This window comes from Triturus cristatus, chromosome 5_1 (genome assembly GCF_964204655.1).
Source record: "Triturus cristatus chromosome 5_1, aTriCri1.1, whole genome shotgun sequence".
In the NCBI taxonomy this organism is placed as follows: domain Eukaryota; kingdom Metazoa; phylum Chordata; class Amphibia; order Caudata; family Salamandridae; genus Triturus; species Triturus cristatus.
In genome coordinates, this window is record NC_140587.1 from 523,206,577 (window position 1) to 523,234,176 (window position 27,600).

Here is a 27,600-nt window from a genome sequence, read left to right on the forward strand (position 1 = left end):
GCTAACTCTAATACACTAGGGGCCAGATGTATGACTAATCCATTTTGCGAGTCTCAAATTGCAAAGTTTTGCGACTCGCAATTTGTGACTCACAAAGTGGAATGTACAACAGTTTCTGAGACACTATTTGCAATTCCTGATGGGGCCGCAAAAGACCTGCCTCATTTACCAGTGTCTGCCTGACTATTATTATAGAAAAGTGGAGGCTTTAATGTGCTGGTAGTGCATTCATATTTCTCATGCAGACTGCTATGGTCAACTGATGCTTTTATGTCCCTGAAAATCTTTAACTATCCTTCATTAGGTTGAGAAACAAAACTATCTAAATCAATTGACTTGCTTCTCCCCTGAACTTCATTCATCGCTATGACTGCCTCATTATCTACAATAGGCTGACCAAGCGAATCTTGACTACATGTCTCTGAGCTCTGGCGGCTTTATTGAGAACTTCGGGGCATATTATCAAGCACGACGTTAAAATTATCGCCGCTTTAGCGGCAGAAAACTGCCGCTAAAGCGGCGATAATGGGCTTGATAATATGCCGCAGAGAATTCCAATAGAAGCCCATGTTGACGCCAGAACATGGGCTTCTATGGGAATTCTCAAGGACATATTAGCAAGCCCATTATCACCGCTTTAGCTGCAGTTTTCTGCCGCTAAAGCGGCGATAATTTTAACGCCGTTTCTTGATAATATGCCCCTAACTTTCACAACTTCATCTACTGTTCTTTCCTATGTTGTATTCTATTATTCAACACTTTTAGATCACTCAGAAACAATTGCAGAAGAGCCATGTAAAAGGACTATTTTTTTACTGCACTCTCGCAGCTTAGTTTACTATGCTTTGTTATGCCTCACTAAACAACTGTTGCAGTCTGAAACTACAAAGTGACCTGCTTCTATATTTTATCAACATGTTTTCTGTGTTCATAGGACTGTATAGAACTGAACTACTTCATACAGACATGAGTTCTCTAAATTAACACTTGATAGCACATTTCATAATCTATCTCCGTGTGCAAAATCATTGATGAAAATGTATCTACACAACATCTTGGATGCAGATTTCTCTGCTGAGATCTCTTTTCCTGTGTCTTTTATTTCTGTCTTTTAACACTTCGAAGTGAAGTATCATGCAACAGCAATGGAATTGTCTGCAACAAACTGAATATCTATATTTGCATTCCACATATACAAAATGACTGGGTTGTAGTAATTAATAGTCATTATTTGGAATCCTCACTTCTCTTAATGTTGCATGTACTTTTGGTGTTTTGCCAGTGACTGTGGGCCTCATTTATGACGCTTTTGGTGTAGGGCAGCACTCCAAGGAATCTTGTTGCGCTGCCCTACGTCAAAACAAAAGGGCAGGAATGTGCCCTTTTTATGTGATACAGTGCATTCCTGTCCTTTTCCCCAGCACTGGTGCGCAATGGGCTGCCAGGCACCATTGATTTTGTACAGGAAGGGACACCTTTTTGTACAAATCAATCAGTTCAGGCGATTTCCTCTTTCTATGACTGCAGGAAGGGAAACCTTCTTGCACAAAATCAATCAAATCAGGCGATTTCCTCTTTCTATGTGTGCTGAACCTCCCAAACGCCACCCCTGGGGTGACATTAGATTCTGACACATTATCAGGTTTACGATTCCTCATAATTCTGGGAATGCTTCAGATTCCATGGGTGTTGCATGGGAACACCCGCAGAACACCCATGGAACGCCCCTTTCATACAGTGTTCAGCATGAAAGGGGCTCATATTTACATGGCCATGAAGAGCCACGTAAAATGGCTTTACGTGGCCTTGTAAATATGCCTGTACACATTGCGCCACCGAAACGTCAAAAAAGTGACGTTCCGGTGCTGCATGGGGTCTCAAAAATGAAGCACTGTATGCGCAACTGCAGACATAACACTGTTTACACTTCTTTTAGCCATAAATGTTCTAGGAGAACCAAAAGCAACATTTTGTGCAGTATTTTCATTTTGCTCCTTATCTACAACTAAAGTAATTTCTGTGACTTGCTGTTTAAGGGTTGTATACTGACACTCATTTGAAATCTCACAAGCAATGTACTGCTCAGTAAATGACAAAACTTAGCCAACACTGTTCTGTATGAATTTTGGTATACCTTTTACCTAACAAATGCCAAGCACCTCTCGCTTGATACTTCTTCCACCAAAATTAGTCAACAGCCTCACCAAGTGGAGGCTTTTTTTGCTGCAGATCAAGAAAAGTATGGCATGAAACCCGTAAGACCTGGGGTCACCAAGCCCTAAGGGGGTAACGTGACTCGAGCGGCTGGGCACCCAAAGGCTTATGTGTAAAGCGACCATACAACACACACATCCTCTGAAGCAGGAGATGCAATAAGGGACGCCACACAGTAGGATTTATGCAAAAGACTCAAGTTTATATAAGCAGTCAGATGTAAAAGCAGTTCATTAGAGTCAAATGCAGTTCATTAGATGTCAATGGCATTATTTACATCGTATAGCATTTGATTCACCAGCATTTCATAATGGTGCCCTAGGCAGTACCTGATTACATCAGCGTTATAATCACCAGCGATTCACTATGGGGCAATAGGGCACACTTGTATACCTTAGCACCAGTGGCAGGGCAGGGGCCCTCCTTCATAGGTTCCGTGGTAATATCTGGCGCACCTGGGGGAGCGGTAAACACAGCGGTTAATCCTAGCGCTGCGCTCCTCCTCCCTCTAGTATTGCTTTCAGCCGTGGGCACCCCGCGTAGCAGCTAATGACCAGCGCGGTAAAAGATAAGACTGGGAATCGTAGCGCCACACCTGGGAACTAGTAGTGACTCAGGGCAGACTTCGCGGGCCTACCGCGACTCATGGCACCACTAGCGCTTCCGTGCGAACTCACAGCGCTACTTGTCATACTCAGGCATGGGCACTTTCGAGCAGAGCCTACAACCACAGCGCTACTTGTAACAAGCGAGCCTTGAACCCTCTTGAGCAGAGCCTATGAACACAGCATTACTCGTAATAATCAGGCATAGGACACTTCCGAGCAGAGCCTACAAACACAGCGCTACTCGTAATAAGCGAGCCTTGAACCCTTTTGAGCAGAGCCTATGAACACAGCGTTACTCGTAATAATCAGGCATAGGACACTTCTGAGCAGAGCCTACAAACACAGCGCTACTCGTAATAAGTGAGCCTTGAACCCTTTTGAGCAGAGCCTATGAACACAGCGTTACTCGTAATAATCAGGCATAGGACACTTCCGAGCAGAGCCTACAAACACAGCGCTACTCGTACTTGACAAGCCTCAAGTAGGCGGTCCGCTGATACGCAGCAGTCTCCAAGGAAGGGGCACTCCCTCGGAGGGGTGTCAGAGTCTCCGGTGAACGGGGGGGACTCCCACGGAGGGGAACCAGTGTCGTAGGGTGCGGTGCCGCTCCCGATCTGTAGGGGGCACACCGTGTCCGTCCCACGCCTCCCGGGGAGCAGGGGGTTGAGTCCCAGGCCTCCACTCGGCCACGCTACCTCCCAGCCCCCGGGGGTTACCTTGATCTCGGCGTCCTGGGGTGTCCGACACCGCTCCGGACTCCGCAGTCGATACCTCAGCGACGGGGGCCGGTCACGGCCTCTCACACCTCCGCCCGCAGCTGCGACGGCAGCGATGGGGCCCCGGGCTTCTCCGCGGGCCTCGACGTGATGATGGTGCAAGTTTCCGGCCTCCGGGCCGCAGCGGTGAGCGCGCTCTGGTCACCGCGTCAGGGGGGTGGGGCAAATTAAGCGGGAGCGCTCAGCGCTCAACGTGGATTGATGCAGGGGATCTCAGGCCAGGTCAGGGAGCGCAGGGGTCACAGCGCTAGTACCTGGTTGATCCCCAGCAGTCCAGCATTCAATCGTAACGTGAAGTTTCAGCATTCAGTTTTGTCATGCAGTTTCAGCAATCGGTTTCAGCATTCAGTTCTGGCATGACGTTTCAGCATTCAGTTCTGTCATAAAGTTTCAGCATTCAGTTCTGGCATGAAGTTTCAGCATTCAGTTCTTGCGACGCAGATGTCACTGGCGCCCTTGGGAGGTTCTGTTCCTTGGGGTTAGGGACTGAGTTGGTGACTAGTTCCTTCCTAGTCAAGCTTAGCAGATGGCCCCTGGGTTCTCCTATCACTGGGCTAAATCAGTGGGCTGTACAGGATCCCTCACTCACTTAAAAGGCAGTACCTAAGTCCTGTCACTTTCAGAGGCATAAGTCCCTGGCTAGGCCCTACCACCTAAACTCCTGCGTGGATTTTCCCCAGGTCTGCTTTACTCCCACTGGCCAACTGACTAGAAAATGTTCCCTCCCTCTGTTAAGTAGCCCTAGGTCAGGTGACCTCTATCCAAGGCGGCAAAAGTAAAAACCCCACCTCCCTTCTAGAAGGTTCCAGCACATTCCAGGAACTTCCCCATTCTACCTATGGGACAAAAAAGGCGGGCTGGTGTTGCAACATTGTTGTGGGGTTCCAGCCAGCTCCTGGCAGCTAGGGTGCTACTAATAAAGACCACTCCGCAGTAGCAGGGGCCTGTGGCAGCCATCTTGGGAGAAGGGAGCACCTGCACCTTAACACTGATTGGCAATGAAAAGGCGCCCGGAGACCTAGGTCCAACATAAAAATGAGGGTGGAAAAAATGAGGCACGATCAAAAATAGATGGGGAGACCACCCTAGGGCTAACAGGTCTAACAAAACCCATGAGCGAAGTGCCTGAAGACATTTGCGGGATCCATGGGATATGGTTGTCCTGGCGTCTGAAAACTGATCCCTGCAATATTTGAGTTAGCTTGCCCAAAACACTTGTGGAGATTACCCTACGTAGATTCTGCACAGTTGTGAGTTTCAAACCACAAATCTAAATTAGGCAACATGCACTTTATCTCAGCATGTTGATGGACCCAGTACTCATTGGTACCATGTTGACATGCCATGAGATACATGAGGTTGCACTAAAAAATAGGGGGTCATATTATCAAGACACGGCATTAAAATTATCGCCCCTTTAGTGGCAGAAAACGGCCACTGAAGCGGCGATAATGGGCTTGATAATATGCCGCAGAGAATTCCAATAGAAGCCCATGTTGACACCAGAACATGGGCTTCTATGGGAATTCTCAAGGGCATATTATCAAGCCCATTTTCGCTGCTTTAGCGGCAGTTTTCTGCCGCTAGAGCGGCGATAATTTTAACGCCGTATTTTGATAATATGGCCCATTATCTTTACCACAAACTTTCTCCAAAAAGTCTCTGCCACTCATATTAAGGAATCGTGCTCCTCTTTTGAGAATATGTCCTACACGTAGCACACGTTAGCCACCTTACTTTAAAATTAAAGGTGTAAAAAATATTCAATGTTCTGTCAAAATTGTAGATCTTCGGAACACAGCCTATATTGGAATTAGGGTTACTGGTTGAAGGGGTATGAAACCCTACTCAAGCAACAACCACAAAACCTGTAAGGGTGAAGTCACAAACAACCCCACTTTAAACTGTGCTTAATCCTCTGGTAGTTTAGCACAACACAGTCAGGCTTAACTCAGAGGCACTGCACAAAGGATTTATACAGAATTTGAAAGAGAAATAACATGAAAATACAACATGAGAAAAATTTTATAAATTATTTGAAAACGAGAAAAAACCTATCAGTACAACCAGGGATATGCAAATTTAAATGTTTAAGTGAACATAATGCCTAAAAGCACATAGCGTGAACTGTAGTTATCTGGTCGTACCGGACCAGGACAAAGTCACAAATTCAGGCTGACAGGAATGGAGCATTGGCCAGATACAGGGGCAAAGTTAAGCCCGCTGAACAAAGTACCTTACATCTTGGTTGCTGAGCATTGCAAGATACCGTGTTGAGGAAGTGTCATGCAGCAGCAGTTCTGAGGAGCTAGGGGTCTGTGATGTGGAATCTTGTGTTGAAGATAACATAACATAACATGTATTTGTCAAGGACACATCCACCCAGAAGGGTATATTTGCGCTGAATAAAAGATATTTTCATTACCCAACTCAATGTTACTCAGTTTATCGTAATAAGACCACTGCAGCTTGCACCACACATTGCACTAGCCATGCTGCCAATGAGAGTAACAGCATGACTACTAACCATCACACTCCCTCAAATGTTTCGCAGGCTGGTTTATGTGTTTATTTATTTATCATTTTTTTAGCATAGACACCTGCTTCAGTGCGCTGGCAGCTCAGAATGATGTGCTGTCCGCCAAACATAGTTCCTGAAAGCTGTACAACGTCCTAACCATGAATCATCATGGTTATTTGAGCAGCGATGAAAGACTAGGCTGAACGTGTTCTGGAAGGCTCGTTTGTTGAGAGACTATGAGGCAGTCAAGAAGTAGTTATTTCTAGATGTATGCGGCCTTTAGTCCCCGCTGCCAATTTGTTAGATGAATATTGTTCTCTCTGATAAGACTCGTTGACTCAAAGGTAATCTACAATTTTTGAGGCACCTTTTGAAGATGAGCTGCATCCTGTGTATAACTGTACGGTACGGAGGTGGCTACTAGGCTAGGGAGGCAGTGCATCATCCTCATCAAATCTTGTGGAGCCGGAGCTACCACCACGGTGATGACCATCACACGACCATGCTCCCCCCAAAAAAGCAGCATTGCTTTGGCAATGGGCATGGCATAGCTACGCGCGCCTGCTACTACTTAGTCCTTGCTTACCATCTGTTACTCGTGGTGCGCCGGGCGGCTGGGACACTGCTCTGCTTGCCTTTAATAACTAATTCGGCCTGGGCCTGCCCTCAACGTCGTGAGCTGACTTAAATGACTTATAGTGTGCGGGTGTGCTAGGGCGTGGCAATCTGCGCAAGCTCCCGCACAGCCCCTACTCCAGCAGAACCAAAATCCAGCCTAATCAGTGTCCCACCCGCCGGCAGAACTGAACTAAGGGCCGCCATCAATACAACATATACTACTGCATATGAATCGCCTCTTGGCTCAGGCTCTGTCTCACAGCTAGATGAAAAAGAGAATCGTACCAAGAGCTCCCCTGCGCTTATGGCTAAGAGTTATGCCATGTGGTTGTTGAGGCGCGGTGGGGGCCGTAACCTTCAGCTGCTCACCTGTCCCTGCCTCCCCACTTTCCTCTTGCAGGTAGATATGGTTGCAAAAGGGCAAAGCCAAACAGGATTTCACGCTTGCACAACTATGAAACAGTTTTTGAGAGATGTAATCCTCAGGACTGTAACGGGGGTGGGAGCGGAGGGGCAATGAATCTGTGAGTTACAGGACTTAGGGGCTAGCAGGGAACAGAAACCGGCCCTGGCAAACTGCTCAGTTGCCCCCCCTGGGTAATGCCCTGTGCCCGTCATGGGCAGTCCGCCCTGGGGGCTAGAGTAGCGACTTCGAAGCTAAGGACCTGGTTCGAGTCTTGGCGGCAGGCTCAAACATTCTGTGATTCTGGGCAATGTACTTATTTTCTCTGTGCCTAATAATAAACGTGTCCGTCTGCAATGCAGCTGGTGCTTATGTAAAGTGCTCCGATTATAACCTGCAGGTCAATATGCGCTACATAAAACTTCCAACAACAAAACAATACTGCAGGGGACCCATTATTTTGCTTTGCGCCACAGGCCGGCCTTACCCGGCGTTGCCTCTCCTAAACTGTTACTGGGGTTACTGTGCTTGGAAACACTGAAGCCAAATAGTGCCCCTCGGAATGAAAATCTGCAGCACGTCTTTTAAGAGTTACTTTCAACTGGCAGGCTATATCATCAAGGGAATGTGTGACGTACAGCAGATTTGTTTAGACCCGGCCCTGATAATTAATTGCCGGTGCTTAGCACCGGAAAGCACCGGCACAAATTAAGCACTGGGTCCAAAGCTAAAAATTGTGGTTGTTGTGAAGCTCTAGACCTGTCGGGTTGGGTGCCATCCTTGCACAGGGGACATCCAGATTCTCAAAGATGTCTGGCGGCGTATGCAAGCTGAAGTTTGTCCCAAACTGAACTTGATTACTCACAACCTGAGAAGGAAAGCTTAAAAGTGTGCAGGTCTGTGCACATATCCACGTATTCTTGTATCCGAAGCCTTTCATGCTTGTGACGGATCAGCAAGAATTGTTCACTATCTTTGAAATTCCAAAAGCAAAATTGCCTACTCACATTGAACGCTGGGGTCTGTGATTCCAATAGTATAACTACATCTTTGTGCATCATCCAGGGAAAGATCAGAGCCCTGCTGACTTTTTCTTACAAGTGCCTCGACAATGCCCTGCCACCCATCCTGGCTAAAGCTAATAGGGAAAACTAGTACTCCACCTGCCATTTCGCGGTAACAATTTGTCACTGCCACAAGTCAAGATAGTGACATGCTGAAACCTAAAGACATTACTACACATGAGTCTTGGTACCAGGACCCTTGACCTCTTAACAGTGACAGTGAATATCAAAAGTTTAAGAATGTCAAAGATGAACTATCTGTTAATCAGAAAGATATTATTCTAAGAGGGTTGGGAATTGTCATTCTGGGGCGTCTGCGACAATAGATAATTGAAGTGGCTCATGAAGGACATCATGGAATTGTTGGCATCAAACAAGCTGTCCGAGACCAAGTCCTGTTTCCACATTTCAGAAGAGAGTTGAATGAGAATTAAAGGCGTGTCATCTATGCACCTGCCTGTCATTGAAAACCTTGTTAAACATGTCAGAGTTGGAAATGCATGCATTGGAAAGAATTGCAGTGGCCTTCTTCATTCTTCTTGACCACAGACATCACCTGATGGTGATCGACGATGAATATTCCCCTTTTCTATTGATTGAAGATCTCTCATCTATCACTTAAGAACATGTAATTGAGAGATTAGACAGCATCTTTGCAACCTGGTGTGTTCCTGTGATTTTTCCCAAATCCAAGACACACAGGATATACGGAATACAATAAAATCCAGTAACAACACATATCAGATAGACCTATTGGTCACCCTAGATGTAGAGGCACTTTTAACAAATATACCACAACAAGCAACTCTAGGAATCATAGAAAATACTTTACTAGCAGAGAAGTGGACCTCAAAAACACCCACCAGTTTCATCATGGAATGTGCCACTTAGGTCCTTACAGAAATAATTTCGAACATGGAAAACAGTTATACCTACAAACACAGGGTACTCCCTTGGGAAGTACCTTCACTCCCAGTGTAGCTTCTCTGTGCATGTCACACTTTGAGGAACAACACATCTATAACACAACCAACTAATATGACTCCAACATACTCCTATGGTGTAGGTACATAGATGATATCCTCATTTTCTGGAGTGGAGATAAAAAAACTTGCAAAACCTTCTGAAAGTGGGTCAATACCCTTGAATCTATATTTGAAATTCTCAAAGATCATCACAGGTAAGGAACTACTATTCCTAGACCTGATGATAAAAAAGGAACAATGAGATAATAACCAGCACATATAAGAAGTCAACAGACAGAAACAGTCTGCTACTTTACAATGGTCACCATCTGAAAGTCCTACATTAGAATTTGCCTTCTGGACTATTCGTACGTATACTACGCAACTGCAATACAGTTAAGGATTTTGACACACACTCACAAACACTAGTGGAAAATGTATAGACCAGACAATATCCTAAGCACCATGTAAAAACAGCACGCAAACGTGCAAGGAATTGCAATAGAGAGACACTACTAGAACCAAGGGTAAGCCAGCAAGAAGATAGCCTCACATGTGTCACTACCTGTACATCACAATCCAACCAGATATGCAAGATTATCAACAAACACTGGCCGAATTTAAAAACAGGGCAATTGTCTCTCCCACCACCAAGATTAGTATTTAAACGTACAAAAAACTTGAAGGACATGTTAATACACATACGTCCACGAGAGATGAACGTGTCAGACCAAAGGCCATTTTGGGATCTTCCACTGATGCTAGGTCATTGTCCTTATGGTTCATGTGTAGCTTGTGACTCCAAGATCACCAGCACAGAGGTGCAGCTCAGGACGGACTGGATATGGACACTAAAAGTGCATACAAACTGCAACATAAAAAACTGTGTCTATCTTATTACCTGTCCATGTGAGAAACAGTATGTAGGGATGACCACACGGCCTATTAAACTGAGAGTTAATGAACATTGCAGCACTGTCCACTGCAAAATCTCCAACACAAAAATGAGTTTGCATTTCCTGACTAGTGGCCACCCACCAGATGACCTACGCTGAGTCATGCTAGAAACACATCCTAATATGAACAAGCAAGTATTGGTCAGAAAGGAACAACAATGGATCATCCTCCTTTCCTCCAACACCATTGGTTTGAACGATGATATTCCGTGGCATGAGATATAGATACTTCATTCATAGGTTAGACTATGTCAGACAAGGAAGGGAGCAATGAGATCACCTTACATCGTAACAGAAGTTGAGGAGCTCCTCCCTGTCTTCCTCATGCAAAACAAAGAATGGTTCTGAATGTAAACAGCTAACATATGGAGTAACATTTTTTACTGGACAGTCTACATAGACATTGTTCCGATAGAGAGACCTATTTCCACACAGCTGAACAGAACAACCTGATCATACAGAGCTATACCTCCTTGTAATACTCCTAATATCTTGTAAATATCTTATTTTCAGGAGGACATAGTATAATACAGATAGAGACCTGAAAAAACACACATAGAGGCCATTCCTTACCAATGACAATTTAATCGTTTTGATCACTACAGTTCCAAGACCAGCGGATTTCCCGCCGGGCACGACTTAGAATACGTTCCTAACAATCCCCGTTGGTAATGTTCAATAAGTAGAAGCTTTAGTCCAAATATGGATAGTGACAATTGGTTTAATTATACTGTCAAGATGGCCGCCACTTAAGCAACCTTTTCCTCCCAATGGAGATAAATATTAAATAATAGACCAAACCAGCCCTGAGAATTTCCGCTCTAGCGTTCGCACGCCGGACGGGTCCAATACCGGCAACACCTGTTCCTTGTGAATTTATCAGAAACGGTTAAATACTCCCAACTTATCCATGCGCCAACACTTTCGAGTCGGCACACGAGGGTAGGTCATCCAGAGAGCCGGTCCTAACCAAACTGTAAGTATGGCATAGCATAGCCAAAGCTCCGCAGCCAATGCTGCAATCAATACCGAAACCAATATATGTGTGATTGGGATAAAGTCAATGAATCCATGCATTAAAACTCCATCAATAAGTAGATTAGGTTGATATTGGTCCTGATGAATGGCTACTAGATAATTATTTTGACTACACGAAAGCTAGAAACATGTTGACCTATAGCTACCTAAGATAACTAAAGTCTAATAGATAGCACCACACATTTTTAATATAGGCAACAGAATTTGTTCATTAAAGTTTTTCCTGAGAAGTACCTCTTTCCCTATTTTAAACTGCACACATTCACACCGCCAACACCAATCTTCTCCTTAAGTCCCCGTACTTCACCAAACAGCGGACAAGAAGATCTCCAGCAAAGAGCCCCCATAGAGGGTGCTGGTCGGGCACTGCAGTGCCGGCCCGACGAGGAGCAAACGCCCTATGATGAAGCATGACACGTATCCAAGTGTGTGAGGGCATTTGATTCTTGCAGGGTCACGCCCACTGCGTACTCTACAGAATAGTCATTGAGCCACTTAAGCACTCATTCTTCTTTAGGAACTGCATACCCCACATACATATTATTCGATTATTTGGAGAACATATGCTGGCTCTTGATGCACTTAAAGTCTCTCCCTTTGTTAGCCCTGAGATTTTCATGTCTGACAGTGGCCCACCTTTCTACAGTCGAAAATTCTAAGAGTCTCTCAGTCATCTTAATGTGACGCTTCACAAAATAACCTGATAGACTTAGCAGCTTTGGCATCGTTTCTCCTGATTTTTTGCCTCTACCTGCTGTATTTTTGATGCTGTGCTGGATTTAGTTTTTGCTGGCTTAGATGCTTTGGGCACTTTGCCACTGCTGATCAATATTAAAGTGCAAGCGCTCCCTGTGTAAATCGTTACTACAATTGGTTCTCCCTGATTGGCATATTTGATTTACTGGTAAGTCCCTAGTAAAGTGCACTGAGGGTGCCAGGGCCTATAAATAAAATGCTAGGAGTGGGCCTGCAGCACTGATTGTGACACAGACATGAATAGCCCTGAAAAGGTATTTCAGACCTGCCACTGCAGTGGCTGTGTGCAATTTTAAACTGCCATGTTGACCTGTCAAGTGCACCCACTTGCCAGGCCCTAACCTCTCCTTTTCTTAAATGTAAGACACCCTTCAGGTAGGCCCAAGGTACACCCATGGGTAGGGTGCAGTGTATGTGAAAGGTAGGACATGTACTGGTATGTGTGACATGTCCTGATATTGAAATACTGCCAGCCAATTTAGTTTTTCAATATTGAAAGGCTATCTGCCCCATAGGATAACATGGGAAATAATTTGTAACATCTTACAAGTATAACTTTCCATTGGGGCAAGATAGAGAAATAAAGTTTAGGCTCCATGAATTTAATAACACATCTTTTAGTAAAGATGGTTTTTAAATTGTGTGTTGGAAAATGCCACTTTTAGAAAGTAGGCATCTTCTTGCTTAAATATTCTCTGTGCCTCTGTCTGTTTGTGGATTGACTGTCTGGTGTTGGAGTGCCAGGGGCATGAATGTGCATTCACTGTAGACAGCCACTGGGGGGAGGGTTGAGGTGCACCTGGCCCTTCCTGGATGACTCAGTGCTGGTCTGAATAGGTGTTGGCTGCATTTAGAGTAGTGAGAGGAGTTTTCCCTCCACCTGACTAAGACCTGTGTCCCTTGCATAATGCTGTCTCCACCTCCTATGGTCATACTGCACCACTGAGGACAGAACTGGTTTTGACTGGAGTCAGAGACCCTTGCACAAAGAAGAACAAAGACAAAATGGAGTATAAGTAGTGGAACTTAAACCCAAGAACTTTAGGTCACCGCTGGACTCAAGAGGAACTTTTGCCAAGGAGAAGAGCTGGAGAGCTATGAGGAGGAGTACTGCGCCTTTTGCTGTGTGCTGTGGGGGATTGGCCTGCAGTTGCTGCTTCTGCCAAGGAAAGGACAAAGACTGGAACTTTGCTGTGAACCTGCTTGAAGAAGAATCTCCAAGGCCTGTGTGTGCTGGACTCCTGCTCTGAAGTCTCAGGGACAGAAAGACTTCACCCCCAGCTCCCCTGAACTCTATTGCTTAGAGTTATGACCTGCCAGGAGGTGCCTGTTCCAGTTTTGGACCTCTGGAAGTTGTTCCTGCTGCTGGAAGATGGAAGCAACTTGAAAGAAGCAAGAAAGCCTGTCTCCGATGCTGCCAGCTATGCTGTTGTGATACCACGACCTGCACCGAGGCCAGGGGCACTGCTCGTGAAGTGCACGGCACACCGCCCGGTCTGCACCACAGCTCCGAAGCCCTTCAAAGCCTGCTGATGCCTGCAGTTATCGGCATTTCCCAATGCCAGCGCTTGCACCAACTCTGTCTGCACCAGCGCCTGCATCCTGTTATCGCAGGGCTGATAAGCACCAAGGGTGACTCTACAACCTTGCTGCCTTTGCATCACCTCACCAGAACTGACGCTTCACCACCGACGCTACCGACTTCCATGGTCCTGGATTTGATACGTTGCCTCCTCACGGACACAATGCCTCGCCTTCCCCGTGGCAGCCAGGGAGCCGGCCTCAACCTTGGCACTGATGCCTCACCTCCACACTACTGTGCATTGTCATAGACTTTGTTTTCAAAAGGTACTGTTTGTTTGGGGGTCCATGTGGCTCTGTCCCCGACGCCGTGCACCTCGCGGTTGGTGGCATACTTTGGATTTATTGCTGTCACAACGTCGCAATAGCCCCAGGTTGAGCTATTAATTTTCTACAAGCTTTGTTTTGGAAGTAACTGTTTTTAAGTGCTATTTACTACCTGTATGTTAGATTTTCAATGTTTTGGTCTTGTTGAGTTTAGATGAAGATACTTTGGGGCATATTATCAAGACAGGCGATAAAATTATAGCCGCTTTACAGCGATAATAGGCTTGATAATATGCTCTATGGAATTCCAATTGAAGCTCAGGTTAGATGTCCTTCACATCTAACATGGGCTTCAATTGGAATTTCATAGAGCATATTATCAAGCCCATTATTGCCGTTTTAGCAGCAGTTTTCTGCCGCTAAAGCGGCGATAATTTTATCACCTGTCTTGATAATATGCCCCTTTATTTTTCTAAACTAGTGTGGTGTCCATTTGTGGTGTTATCACTGTATTACTGTGAGTTTTGAGCACAAATACTTTACACATTGTTTTTGGGATAGGCCTGTCGGCTCGTGCCAAGCTACCAAGGGGGTGAGCAGGGGTTATCTGAAGTGTGTATCCCCCTTACCCTGACTGGAAGCTAGAGTCCCTATTTGGACATAGGTGTATACCTCTGCCAACGAGAGACCCCAAGTTCTAACAGAACCCCTCTTTGGTCACAGGTCAATGGCCTTGTTGAGCGTTTCATGAGTACTCTAAAGCAAGCTGTCCCCCATGCTGTACTAGAAAAGCTCGACTTGAAGCTGTCTTAAATTCCACTCTTCGAGGTTACCGCTCAACCCTTCACTCAACCACAGCCCTGCAACCTTGATGTTAGAAAGAGCCATGACAGCCAAGGTACATCAATGGACCAACTGAAGAGCAAATACTGAGGAAGAAACATGCATGAAATACTTGGATCATAAGAGGAAAATGAAAGCCTATGAAGACAAGTGCTGATATGCAATAGATGTCACCTTCACTAGAGGAGATATTGTTCTTGTTTATCAGCATAGAAAATGAAAGTCTGATGCTTCTTTCGATGCTGAACCATTTCATGTTTTGACCAGCAAAGGGCACATGGTGACTGCCCAGCATCCTGGGATCCATTTTGCTAGATTCATCACATTTCCAATGTGTAGCTTATCACTCATCAGGCACTGATGTCATTGTAGAGACTGTGTCTGAAAAGACAAGTGAAGAACCCCTAAGTGCTGCAGCTTCTCCATCACCAATGCCAGTCATGGACATTTCTACTGCCTGTCCTCAGTTTACGAAGAGACGGTCAGGACGTGTGAGCCAAACGCTACAAAGACTCATTGAAGAGCTCTAATTGTATATATTTTTAAAAGAAAAAATGTATTTACTAAAGAGGGAGATGTAGCGTGCGAAGTGCACGGCACACCGCCCGGTCTGCACCACAGCTCCGAAGCCCTTCAAAGCCTGCTGATGCCTGCAGTTATCGGCATTTCCCAATGCCAGCGCTTGCACCAACTCTGTCTGCACCAGCGCCTGCATCCTGTTATCGCAGGGCTGATAAGCACCAAGGGTGACTCTACAACCTTGCTGCCTTTGCATCACCTCACCAGAACTGACGCTTCACCACCGACGCTACCGACTTCCATGGTCCTGGATTTGATACGTTGCCTCCTCACGGACACAATGCCTCGCCTTCCCCGTGGCAGCCAGGGAGCCGGCCTCAACCTTGGCACTGATGCCTCACCTCCACACTACTGTGCATTGTCATAGACTTTGTTTTCAAAAGGTACTGTTTGTTTGGGGGTCCATGTGGCTCTGTCCCCGACGCCGTGCACCTCGCGGTTGGTGGCATACTTTGGATTTATTGCTGTCACAACGTCGCAATAGCCCCAGGTTGAGCTATTAATTTTCTACAAGCTTTGTTTTGGAAGTAACTGTTTTTAAGTGCTATTTACTACCTGTATGTTAGATTTTCAATGTTTTGGTCTTGTTGAGTTTAGATGAAGATACTTTGGGGCATATTATCAAGACAGGCGATAAAATTATAGCCGCTTTACAGCGATAATAGGCTTGATAATATGCTCTATGGAATTCCAATTGAAGCTCAGGTTAGATGTCCTTCACATCTAACATGGGCTTCAATTGGAATTTCATAGAGCATATTATCAAGCCCATTATTGCCGTTTTAGCAGCAGTTTTCTGCCGCTAAAGCGGCGATAATTTTATCACCTGTCTTGATAATATGCCCCTTTATTTTTCTAAACTAGTGTGGTGTCCATTTGTGGTGTTATCACTGTATTACTGTGAGTTTTGAGCACAAATACTTTACACATTGTTTTTGGGATAGGCCTGTCGGCTCGTGCCAAGCTACCAAGGGGGTGAGCAGGGGTTATCTGAAGTGTGTATCCCCCTTACCCTGACTGGAAGCTAGAGTCCCTATTTGGACATAGGTGTATACCTCTGCCAACGAGAGACCCCAAGTTCTAACAGAACCCCTCTTTGGTCACAGGTCAATGGCCTTGTTGAGCGTTTCATGAGTACTCTAAAGCAAGCTGTCCCCCATGCTGTACTAGAAAAGCTCGACTTGAAGCTGTCTTAAATTCCACTCTTCGAGGTTACCGCTCAACCCTTCACTCAACCACAGCCCTGCAACCTTGATGTTAGAAAGAGCCATGACAGCCAAGGTACATCAATGGACCAACTGAAGAGCAAATACTGAGGAAGAAACATGCATGAAATACTTGGATCATAAGAGGAAAATGAAAGCCTATGAAGACAAGTGCTGATATGCAATAGATGTCACCTTCACTAGAGGAGATATTGTTCTTGTTTATCAGCATAGAAAATGAAAGTCTGATGCTTCTTTCGATGCTGAACCATTTCATGTTTTGACCAGCAAAGGGCACATGGTGACTGCCCAGCATCCTGGGATCCATTTTGCTAGATTCATCACATTTCCAATGTGTAGCTTATCACTCATCAGGCACTGATGTCATTGTAGAGACTGTGTCTGAAAAGACAAGTGAAGAACCCCTAAGTGCTGCAGCTTCTCCATCACCAATGCCAGTCATGGACATTTCTACTGCCTGTCCTCAGTTTACGAAGAGACGGTCAGGACGTGTGAGCCAAACGCTACAAAGACTCATTGAAGAGCTCTAATTGTATATATTTTTAAAAGAAAAAATGTATTTACTAAAGAGGGAGATGTAGCGTTGTGTGAGTATGTAATGACAGAACGTTTGTGTCTCCTGATGTACTCCTTAGAACTGTAACGTAAGCATTAGAGCTTAGTAAATTCAATGCAGGCTTAGAATGTTGGGTTCACTGTTACACACAGAAGAATAAAGACATGTTATACTAAGCTCCATGTGTGGCATAGTCATTAGCGATTACCCAGGCTGGGGAGGAAGCTACAAGAAGCAAAGGACAATGTCCTGGGCACCACATCTCCCCGGGACACAACAAATGCCTAATGCACTGCCCGCCACTGTGGCTGTGTTTTTTGGGAGGGTGCACAGCCACACTGCCTCCAGCCCACAGGCAGGAGAGAACAGAGTTATTCCTGCCTGTGAGCACAAGCCTAAAACAGTGTTACTTGCTCCCGGCCAAGGTAGGAGAAAAAAAGAGAGTGTTGCTAGCTCGTGTTCCTGCACCTATGGCAGCTCCACAAAGGGGGCAGGAAGACAGTAAGGCTTCAGGGCAAATCTATCCCCCTCTGCCGGTATGATCCCTGAATATCGGAGCTAGAATATCAAAGTATACAAATATCGAGGACAAAATATTGAATATACCATGATGATATAAATAGCTTCAGGAAACATAGATGGGGAGATGGGAATTGTAAATGTATATTTCCGGTATATGCCCTTACCTTTTCGATATATTGATCCTTGGTATTTTGTCCATGATAGTCTGGGATCTCAATATTCTTAGCGTCAATTTTCAGTAGTACAAACACCATTGCCCCAAGATGATCAGCACTCACGCAGGCAACGGGATTCGAAAAATTGAAGTTGTGGCTTGAGGCCACATCACATAAAGAAATATGCATACCTGCTGCAGCAAATCTGCCAGTATAAAACTCAAGCCGGTGGGCAAAAGAGTTTCTTCTTCTGTGGTGCCTCAGGAGGAGCAAGGGAACCACCCAAATTGCAGAGTGTGTTTTGGGGCTGCAGGATGTGCAGCAGCCCCTACAAAATGTTTCTGAAAAGTCACACTAAGTCTATCAGGGGACTGGGTTCCTGGAACTGGGAGAGGTTGTTTCTTATTTTAAAGCACTCATGGTGTCCATGCTTTTGCACATGAGCTTAGAAGTGCCAGGATTCCTGTAGGTTTGATCTATGGCTACAATTACACTAAGTTAAAAGTAGAAATAAGTTGGCCTAGAAGTAATTTTAATAATGCTGGAGTAAGTTCAGTAATTACAAGTTACTTTTATTTGTGGAAATACTTATAATAATGTGATTATTTTGAATGAAAGGCTGTATCTTGCACTAAGAAACTTGTGCTAAATGCCGGGTGTAGGTTGGGGGAAACTCCTACCTCAAGTGCACATTTAACAAGCGTGAGTGGCTGCTCGCTATTCTTGTTCTGTTGAATTTAGCTCTGTTTCTTAGTGCAAAATGAATCCTCGCGGCCATTTTGGGAAGAAATTTGCACTAAATGTAGAATTACTCTGTTCATGGAATTTCCACATAATCTCACGGATTTTTTTAGGCAATTCTGCATGATTACACTACACGGAATTATGCGAGTTAAGGCTAGCTGTAGAAATAAGACTCTAGAGCATATTATTCAGCACAGCGCTGTATTGCTAATATTGGTTGTTGACAATGCAATATTTAATATTACAATTAATATTATTGAAGGTTGGTACTGTCCTCTTTGATGTCATTGATGTTGCAGAAGTGGGTAATAAATGTTTTCTGCTTTTAATGTTCTGGTGACACTCTGCCCAAGCCAGCAGGTCTGTCTTTTTGTTACTGACACCTCCTTTTACAGTGACATTGCATCTAGTATTCAAGTTATAGAGTTCAGGACCCCATACTGGTGTAACATGTTATGTGGGTGTCATCAAAGGTATTTCCATCATCTTGAGTGTATCTATTTGTAATTAGTGCAAAGCATTTAGCAGTCTGTGTGTAATAAAAGTACTTTTCCTTTTTCTAAGAAAATACACTGAGTGGCAATAATTTTATGAGTATTGCTGTTGTGTACCAGAGAGCTGGGGTTACTAGTCCACACCTCCTCACTAGGGTAGGCATTGTACTGCTCTGCTTTGCTACTCTGGGGGAGGCAAGTGCTAGAGTGGGCTCAGCACTTTGAGCCTGATTTTTATGTCGGGGAAAGGGTACCGAGTACCCTCTCCCGCCAACCTGACGGACTGCCTGGCTCATTTAGAGTCAAGTAGGTCTTCAGTGTGTAGATGGCAGAGGCTACTTCGTCACCACAATATCTACACACACCTCCGACGGCCTGACCAAGTGAGATTTGGCAGTGTGTTCACCCGCCTGACTTAGAGAGGCTGGACGCATGGCCAGTTTTCACTGCCTGTCACCACCATGAAGAATGTGGCAGGAAGGGGCAGTGAAAACGTTTAAATGAGCCCCATGCATTGCTCCCATTACTTTGTCAGCCAATATATAAGTCAGCCCGTTTGTGCCCAATAAAAAGAAAGTTGCAGACTTATTACTTGTCAAGGACTTCCATCCTTCGCAACTAATAACTCAATTTCTAACAGTAAGAGGCTACTGATGTTAGGATGGTTAGAGGGATAAAGGGAAAGGAAACAAAGAAGGGGTTTGGGAGGATTGAAATTTTTATCTAAAAAAGAAGTTATGACTCACGTGTTGGGGAAAAGAGAATACGTCTCCCATTACAAGTGCAAGGCTAAATTTCAAACTATCTGCAAATGCTTGATTGCACAGGGATCAGAATTGCAAGTTGTCTGGTAATTATCGCATTTTTCCAGAAGGACAAGCATGGCGAAATCTATAGATGGAAAGGGCTTTTGAAAATGGAAGAACTTACAAAATGTGATGACTGAAATACCGATTTTGCATGTTATGCCTCAACTGGAAGTTAAAAGTCAGAATGCAAGGTATTTACCATGCATGGTCAATACCTTACTCTTAGGTAATAACATGTACCACGTGTGGTAAATACTTAACCCTATTCTCTCTTATTTAAAATGAGGGCCAAACTGAGTTTATAAACTGTATTATCTGTTTCATTAAATCTGGATGGGGAAGAACTTTCTAAAAGTGATACTACAGTGCAAGGCATGTGTGTAATGCAGTGAGTCGTATTTGGTAAAATAAATGTAATACATTTATCATATGAATCATCAACTTGTTGAAAGCATTTATAAAATTAAAAAATAAATGCTGGTTCAATAACAAAAACTTTTGAACCGTAAGTAAATGCACATTGTTATTGTATTCACATAACAGATTCACGCCAATAGGTACCCAATAGCCCCTTGCCAGTAGAAAGCCCTCACAGCTGTAAAGTAGTTCCAGGTAGCAAGCCACAAAAGTGTCTCAATTTAAGAATTTAATTTTCAGTATTGCAGAATACGTCTCTGCTGTTTTTGCCATTGTTTTCGTCCAGTGTTTACGCACGTGTGCAAGCTAGACAAGTGCTTATGCGGAAAGAAATTCCCAAACTGGAGGTGAGCTAAAAGAGGTGTCGAAGAAGAAATAATAGCAACATTGAAGGTGTTCCAAGTCTGAGAGTTGTTTTTAGTTAACACTGTGCATTACATCTTCTGTTGTTGACATATGTTCGCCTCATTTTCTCACTGTTCTGATGAGCCTTCCTAACACTCTCCCTTGCACAGTTTTGCCATTTTCTTTTAATTATCGCTCACAGTATGAGAACACATAACAATTCTCTGCACCATGCCCAATATCTCAGGGAATCGTGCCTTTTTTAAGCTTTAATCAACGCCGGGCAAATAAAAGATGCCGTGAAATGCACACTCTGCGCCACAAAAATATATAGGAAATTCAAGTGAAGCAGTATTTGACAAGAAATGTACATGTTTTCTATCAGTCAGGTCAGAACTTACTCTAAACCAACCATCGTTCTGATTTACACGCCGGTATCTACAAAACACATCATGGGCCTGTCAATCCTCTTTATGATGAGTACTAGCTGCCTCCTGTGTTGTTTTACAGCAAATATACTTCTACCTAAACCTCATTGCTTTTTGCACTTATGTTTCCAGTCGTGTCTCAACTCCATCCTCTTGCCTGGCTTTCAAAATACCACTCTTATTTTTCTTGCTGTTTTTTCAATTCTTTTTCATTAGTAATTACGTCTACTGAAATAGTTACTCAAGTTTGTATTGTGCTTCTGCATGAATTGCAGTTCTATAATGGGCAACCTTGTGGGAGCAGAACATTGAACCTAAAAATGTAAGACACTCCGAAATGTATATCACCCAACATTTACCTCTGGCGGTCCTTTGCCAGCCTTGAACTTGTGCTAAAAGGCACCCTCCTCAACATCAGTTCCAAGATTAGTCGGTAGAGTTGCAATTCATTATTTTGGATCACTCAATAACAGAGTTCTAGAACAGGAAAAAATTAAAGGGCTTTATTACGAAATCTCAAAATCAAGAATAAGTCCGTAATGGACAGCAAAACTATAGAAGTAAATACAATATCCCAAGCATTTAGATGTTCAGGAAAATTTCATAAATGGACAAAGGCCCATAATAGAACAGGAAAATCATCTAAAAAGATCTGTCTGACTCCCAGAATCATGGGCTTATACACAATTTGTTGATAGAAAATTAGCTAAATCACAGATTTAGCATTGTATGATCCTATATATCATTTATTTGGAAAAATAGAGAAATCCATATAAATTGCATTACACGTTAGCACTATCCCATTTTCTAAGAAAGAGTTGAGAGTCTTCAGTGGCACATTCTCATAGGAAGTTCAATTAACATGCAACATTTCTGAACAATGGACTATACACCAGTTAAATAGTGCTCAGCCCAGCAATAGACCAGCAATGGAACAGCAGAAGGATGGAAGAACCTTGAACAGTGGGGAACAATAGAAAAAACATTCACTATACATGCACATTAGGAAACTTTTCTCTTACATCAGCTTATCTTTGCTCTTTAGAGCCTGTGAGGAGAAACAAAACGCAGAAAAACGAGATGGGAGGGGAGGAGCAGGAGTGAGATAAGCAGCCTCAAAAGAGCATCCTTGTTAACTAATATGGTGACTAAATTACATTCATAAACACACTTCTGCAAATCATATTAAACTCATTTCAACTACAATCACATTGTTTCAATATCAGTTTTGGATCCAACATTTAAAAAATCATTATTTATTCACAAAATATATATGTCTAGGAAAAACACTATACCGTTCCTTTCTATGTTCCCTTGTTTCTACAAGAGGTAGAATGGGTAACTGTTAGTTTTGCCCTTTCTCTAAAATGTGACAGGCCCGATTCACAACCATTTTTGACACGTAAGCATTAAATCTTTTCAAAAAAACAAAGTTGGAGAATTTTTGGTGATAGGTAGGGAATACAAATGGGAAATATATGGTTGAAGTAGTAATTTTTTCTCCATGGTGCCACCACTACCCCTCAATATAGCCTCTCTCTGTCAAATAACATCTCTGTCCAGTCCATCTACACTACAACTAGAGCGCACAAACTGACTGTCCATGGGAAACCTCAACCAGCAGTAGGCATGATTCACATGAGAGGTGCAATTACTAACCTCATAATCTTGCAACCAATTACTACTTATCAAAAGACAAACCGCTTATCAACTGTCCAAAATTACTTGCTTAACATCAAACTGAGCTGGATCACCAACATGAGATTATATCAAATCTGCAAACCACACTCCATCACTCTCTGCAGCACTATCTACTACTTTCTACTACTTTCCTTAACCCCCGACCTTTTATAGCTCACTTCCCACACCTACTCAAGAGCCCAACACACACAAACCCCAATGCTTTGAAGCATTCCACCATGCATATCACCTTAATAGCACCCCACACACCTGAATACTCTGTGATAACTGATAATAACACATCTCTTTTTTTATTATTGATTTAGGAACTGATGGCAGTATCTTGGGCTGTGCAATGGTTTAGGTTATACCTTTGGGGAAGTAAGTTCAAAATTTGTACAGACCATAAACCTTTGGTGAATATATTAAAGTTGGGTGGTAGAAGAAATCTGTCTCCTAGGCTAGCAAGGCTGGCCTCCAAATGAAAGATGTACCATTTTGAAATTAAATTTATACCTGACAGGAACAATGTATTTGCCAATGGGTTGTCGCGTCTTTCTGTAGGAAGTGATGCTAATGAAGAGGATGTGTTATGGGGTATGGAAGAAAGTGTGGAATACAAATTGTTGTCAGAAAAGGAGTGTTGGCAGGAAATGGCGAAAGATATTGAAATACAAATGATAAAAACATACATCACAAAATTTGGTCCATTTAGCGTATAATGAGAGGTGATGGATCTGTGTTTTGGCAATTAAAGGAGGAATTGTCCTTATGTAATGATGTTGTGTTAAGGTGCGACAAGATCATTCCTCCTAAAGGTGTGCATGAAATGGTGGAATCAAAGTCAAGAGGGTCATGGAGGTGTGTCTAGTATTAGGACGAAAATGAAGGATAATTTTTAGAGGCCAGGGATTGATGTGATGGTTGATCGATGGGTAAGGAATTGTAGTATATGTGTAAGGAGTGATAAAAGTGCTAAGCCATGCAAGCTACCATTGTTCACAGTGAAATTACTGGATAGGTATGGCGGAAACTGGCTATAGATTTTTTGGAATCACTTTCTACGTTGTCATCAAAGGAGTTTTATCCCATTGAATTAATTGACTATTTCTCCAAATGGCCTGAGGTTCGAATGATAGGGAAGAATTCTACTGATGTTGTGATGGAATTTTTAGAGGAAGTGTTCTCGAGGGAAGAATTTCCAGAAGTGTTGGTATCAGATAACAGAGTAAAACTTACTTCTGATAAAATGAAAACCTTTTTGAAAAAATATGGAATTAAGCACTCAAGGGTAGCAGTGTACCATCCTACCATGATTGGTCATGTTGAGAGATTCAATAGAGTTATAACAGAAGCAGCACAACTAAGTCGGGGTTGTCTTGGAGGAAATCGTTACAAAGCATGCTTTTGTCATATAGGATAACTCTGCATTCAGTGACAGGGAAGATGCTGTTTGAACTTTTGAGAGGAAGGAAACTTGCTGCCAGTTTAGTGCCATTGTGGTTAATCTGTGATTAATTTGAGCCAGTGGTTTCTGGTGCTCAGCTCCAGCACTTAATTATCACCACAGGTGCCCTTTGATGGTCTCACACATAGTGGTACTATTTGTCTAATTTAGAGATGAGCACAACAACAGTTTACTATTAAATATACATTACATTTCACTAATTTCTTCCACTAAAGCCGTCCTCATGACTATGGGGACCTGGAATAGTCTGAATTGTCACACTTGTAGGAGTGTGATGGCTGGTATTTGTGTTAGTACTGTCACTGGTAGTGCTGGCAGTGGCAATGGGTGGTGCAAGCTGCACTGTCCTCCTGACAAGGGCCCTGGCACTTATACTTTTTACAAATTAAGCACTGTGGCTAATGCAGAAGATTTGAAAGAAATTTGGTATTGTACAAGATGGATAGTGAGATGAAGGATAAAGTGTAGCAGCATCAGATGCACAATGGAATGTATCATAATGATGGGGTAGAAGTTCCTAAGGTGATGGTGGGACAGGATGTTCGTGTAAAAAGACCGGGATTCATTAACAAGGGGAGGCCCTGTTGGTCAGAGCCATTGGAAATTAGCAAGGTGTTGGGAAGGTTCAGCTGGAAGATGGCAAGATATGGAATCTGCCTGGTGTAGCGGTGTGTAAGGAAGGAAAAAGGGAATTTGTCATGAGTGATGAGGAGCATGAGTTAGAATGTGGTGGTTACATGATGGGGAGTATTGGAGGTGAAGGGATCGAAGGAATCCAAGAGAATCACATAGAATGTAGGGAAATGGAAAAGGGTGCCTTCGAGTCGCTGTTGTGTATAGAAGATGGAGGAACAATTTGGAGTACCCTAGTAGTGTGCTGTGGCTCAGTGAAAGGGGGAGGAGGGTACCAGCTCATCTGGAGAGTTATGTGATCAGTTAAGTTTGGAAATTACGATGATATCTATATTATAACCATATTTCAATGTGTTAAATGTATGTCATAGAAGATGCAATGTATGGGTAAATGTGCATTATTGAGTTCTGGATTATGTATTATATTAAGTTTAAACAAAATGTAATGATGTATAATGTATGACGTCGTTAGGCTGGTAGACTTATGTGGGGTGTAATGTATTCCCCTATTTTGTTGTCAATAAAAAGAGGAAAGATGTGTGGCATGTGCCACCACGGAATGTGGAGTGTGGGGTTGGCATGTCCTTATGCAGGTGGTTGTGGGAGGTTCTAGGAAGGACTGTTGAGCGCCTGGTGTCGAGGTGGAGGGAGAGCAGCAGGGGCGTAACACAGGCCCCCAGAGCCCCTGCGGAGCGGGGGGGGCCTCAAGCCTCAAGGGGTCCCCTCGGCACTGCATTCTGGCCGGAGAGCTCCTGATTGATCCCGGACGGGGCCCCTCTATGCACCGTGCAGGGAGGCCCCTCACTTTTGGTTACGCCAGTGGAGAGCAGCTCATTATCTCCTGGGTCTTCTCTTAATAAAGTCTACTAGGAACTTCATGAATGTGTAGGAGCGGTATTTCAACACTTTCTCCCCTCTTGCTCCCTTGTTTTTCTCTTCCTTCATTCTGTCTTTTCTCCCTTTATCTGTTTTACTCTCTGTCTAAAGTGTATTGATGAAAGTAAGTCCCAGTTCCCCAAAATGAGTGCTGGCACCTAGCACTGGCAGCCTCCGGCACAAACCATGAAAGGCCTGTAGGTGGTGGTTTCAGTAGACGCCATCAGGTTTTCTTCATGGAGAGAAAATATAAAAATGCACTAATATATATTTCTGCATTACAAAGCACGGTAATTTGTCTGCCAAGAGCAAAGACCGCTGTAGCACTAATAGTGAACAGACACTGTGTGAGGATTTTCAAAAGCAAAGCTACCCCACGTCACCCTGCGAAGGGGCCTTGATTTCAGCGTCCATGTGCTCTGTGGCACTCTCTTCCACTTGTTGCTGGTGAAAAAGGTTAATAAACGGAAGCCCAAGACTCATCTAAAGTGAGCACCTGAATACATCAAGTCGTCTTGAAATCTTATGGCGAAGAGATATCGAGGGAAGCGCAACACATGTCGGATCTCTTCTGAAATAACTTATAAACAGATCGGTTGCAGAGCACAAAAGACTAGAAACAAAAACCCATGTTTACTGAAGGCAAAAAAAATCCTTCAAATTCAAAGAACGAAAGAGTCTTTAATTGAAGCATCAGGGTTTTTTTCCACCAAAGCGCTTGTTGCTACTGTGGAAGGAAGGAGTCCTCCAATGAAACCGACATATTAATACCCTGTTGAGGTATTTATTAGAAACTGCTCCTGGGCCCTAGCTTTTATAACACGCACACTGGACTCTCAGAAGCAGGTACCACGGCCTTTTCGCTCTAATGAGCGAACTGAAAACATATATCTCAAAGAAAGAAGCGCTCATAAATTACATTTATGACATGCGAGGATGCCGCCCGCTGCGCGGGGAGCACAGAGTAATGGTGCTAATATGCACTCTAGCTCGATTTTCCCAGTTCCCAACATGCTCTAATTCCACACTACAAATCTTTAAATGGCAGTTATGTTTTAATTAATGTGATTATGGGGTGCCATTAGCAGGCCCTCCCTCTTGCACTTTCTGCTGGCTGCCCCCACGAATGCCAGTAAACTATTAACATAAAAGGGCTGTTTGCTTATTAAATTCATCTACACAAATAGGCAAGGGTTGCGACTGCTGGTTTCCTGTGGAAAGCAGAGAGCGAGGGAGGGCGGGCGAGAGGGCTGCGCAGTAGCTGGCGCTCACAATTATCTCCTGTAATTAAACCTAATTTATAAACTCCCCCTACCTGCCCTCCTCATGAAAAGTAACCATTTTTGTTAATTAACAAAAGCATTTGTAAAGCTTGTTAGCGCCATCAGTCCCCATCTGGCTGCAGATGGGGTGGGGGGGGTTCAGCCGCGCGCTTGGATGCTTTCTGCAAATTAATCTGTTTGGAAGGCCCAATGATTGAAATGGGAGATGGGAATGGATGTTATATTGTAGGCGAAGAAGATCTACTGTTTTCATTTGTCTTTACAGCAATGTAAGTGCTTTGTCATTATGGTGTGCATGAGGTTTCATTATTGTGATACTCGGTTACAGCGCCTCATGCCATCATCCCTGTGCGCCTGCAGGGTACAAGAGCACTTATCTTTGCTGATGACTGTTGAATCATTTAAAGCACGTTATAAGTGAAACAATTAAAATGATATTGGTTCACAATTGTGTTTATAGCTAGCAGGCATAATGAAATATTCTGAAAAGCAGTCGGGGTTCTCAGAATGGATAGGCGCGTTGTTAATCAGAGACAAGAGAGGCCTCTAATGAAAAACCAAATTGCAAGGACACGTTAATAGTATTGGAACATTTCATTTAATCGAGAACAAAGGGAAAGTAAAAATCACATTATCAATGTTTTATGAACATGGAGGAATTTCAACATTACAGCGTCGTTTGTCACACATCATCCTGACAGGAATGAAAATTAGAAAGGCTGTATTTAACTTTCACAAGCCCAAGTCAAATGTGTAACCTTTTCTGGAGGCTTTG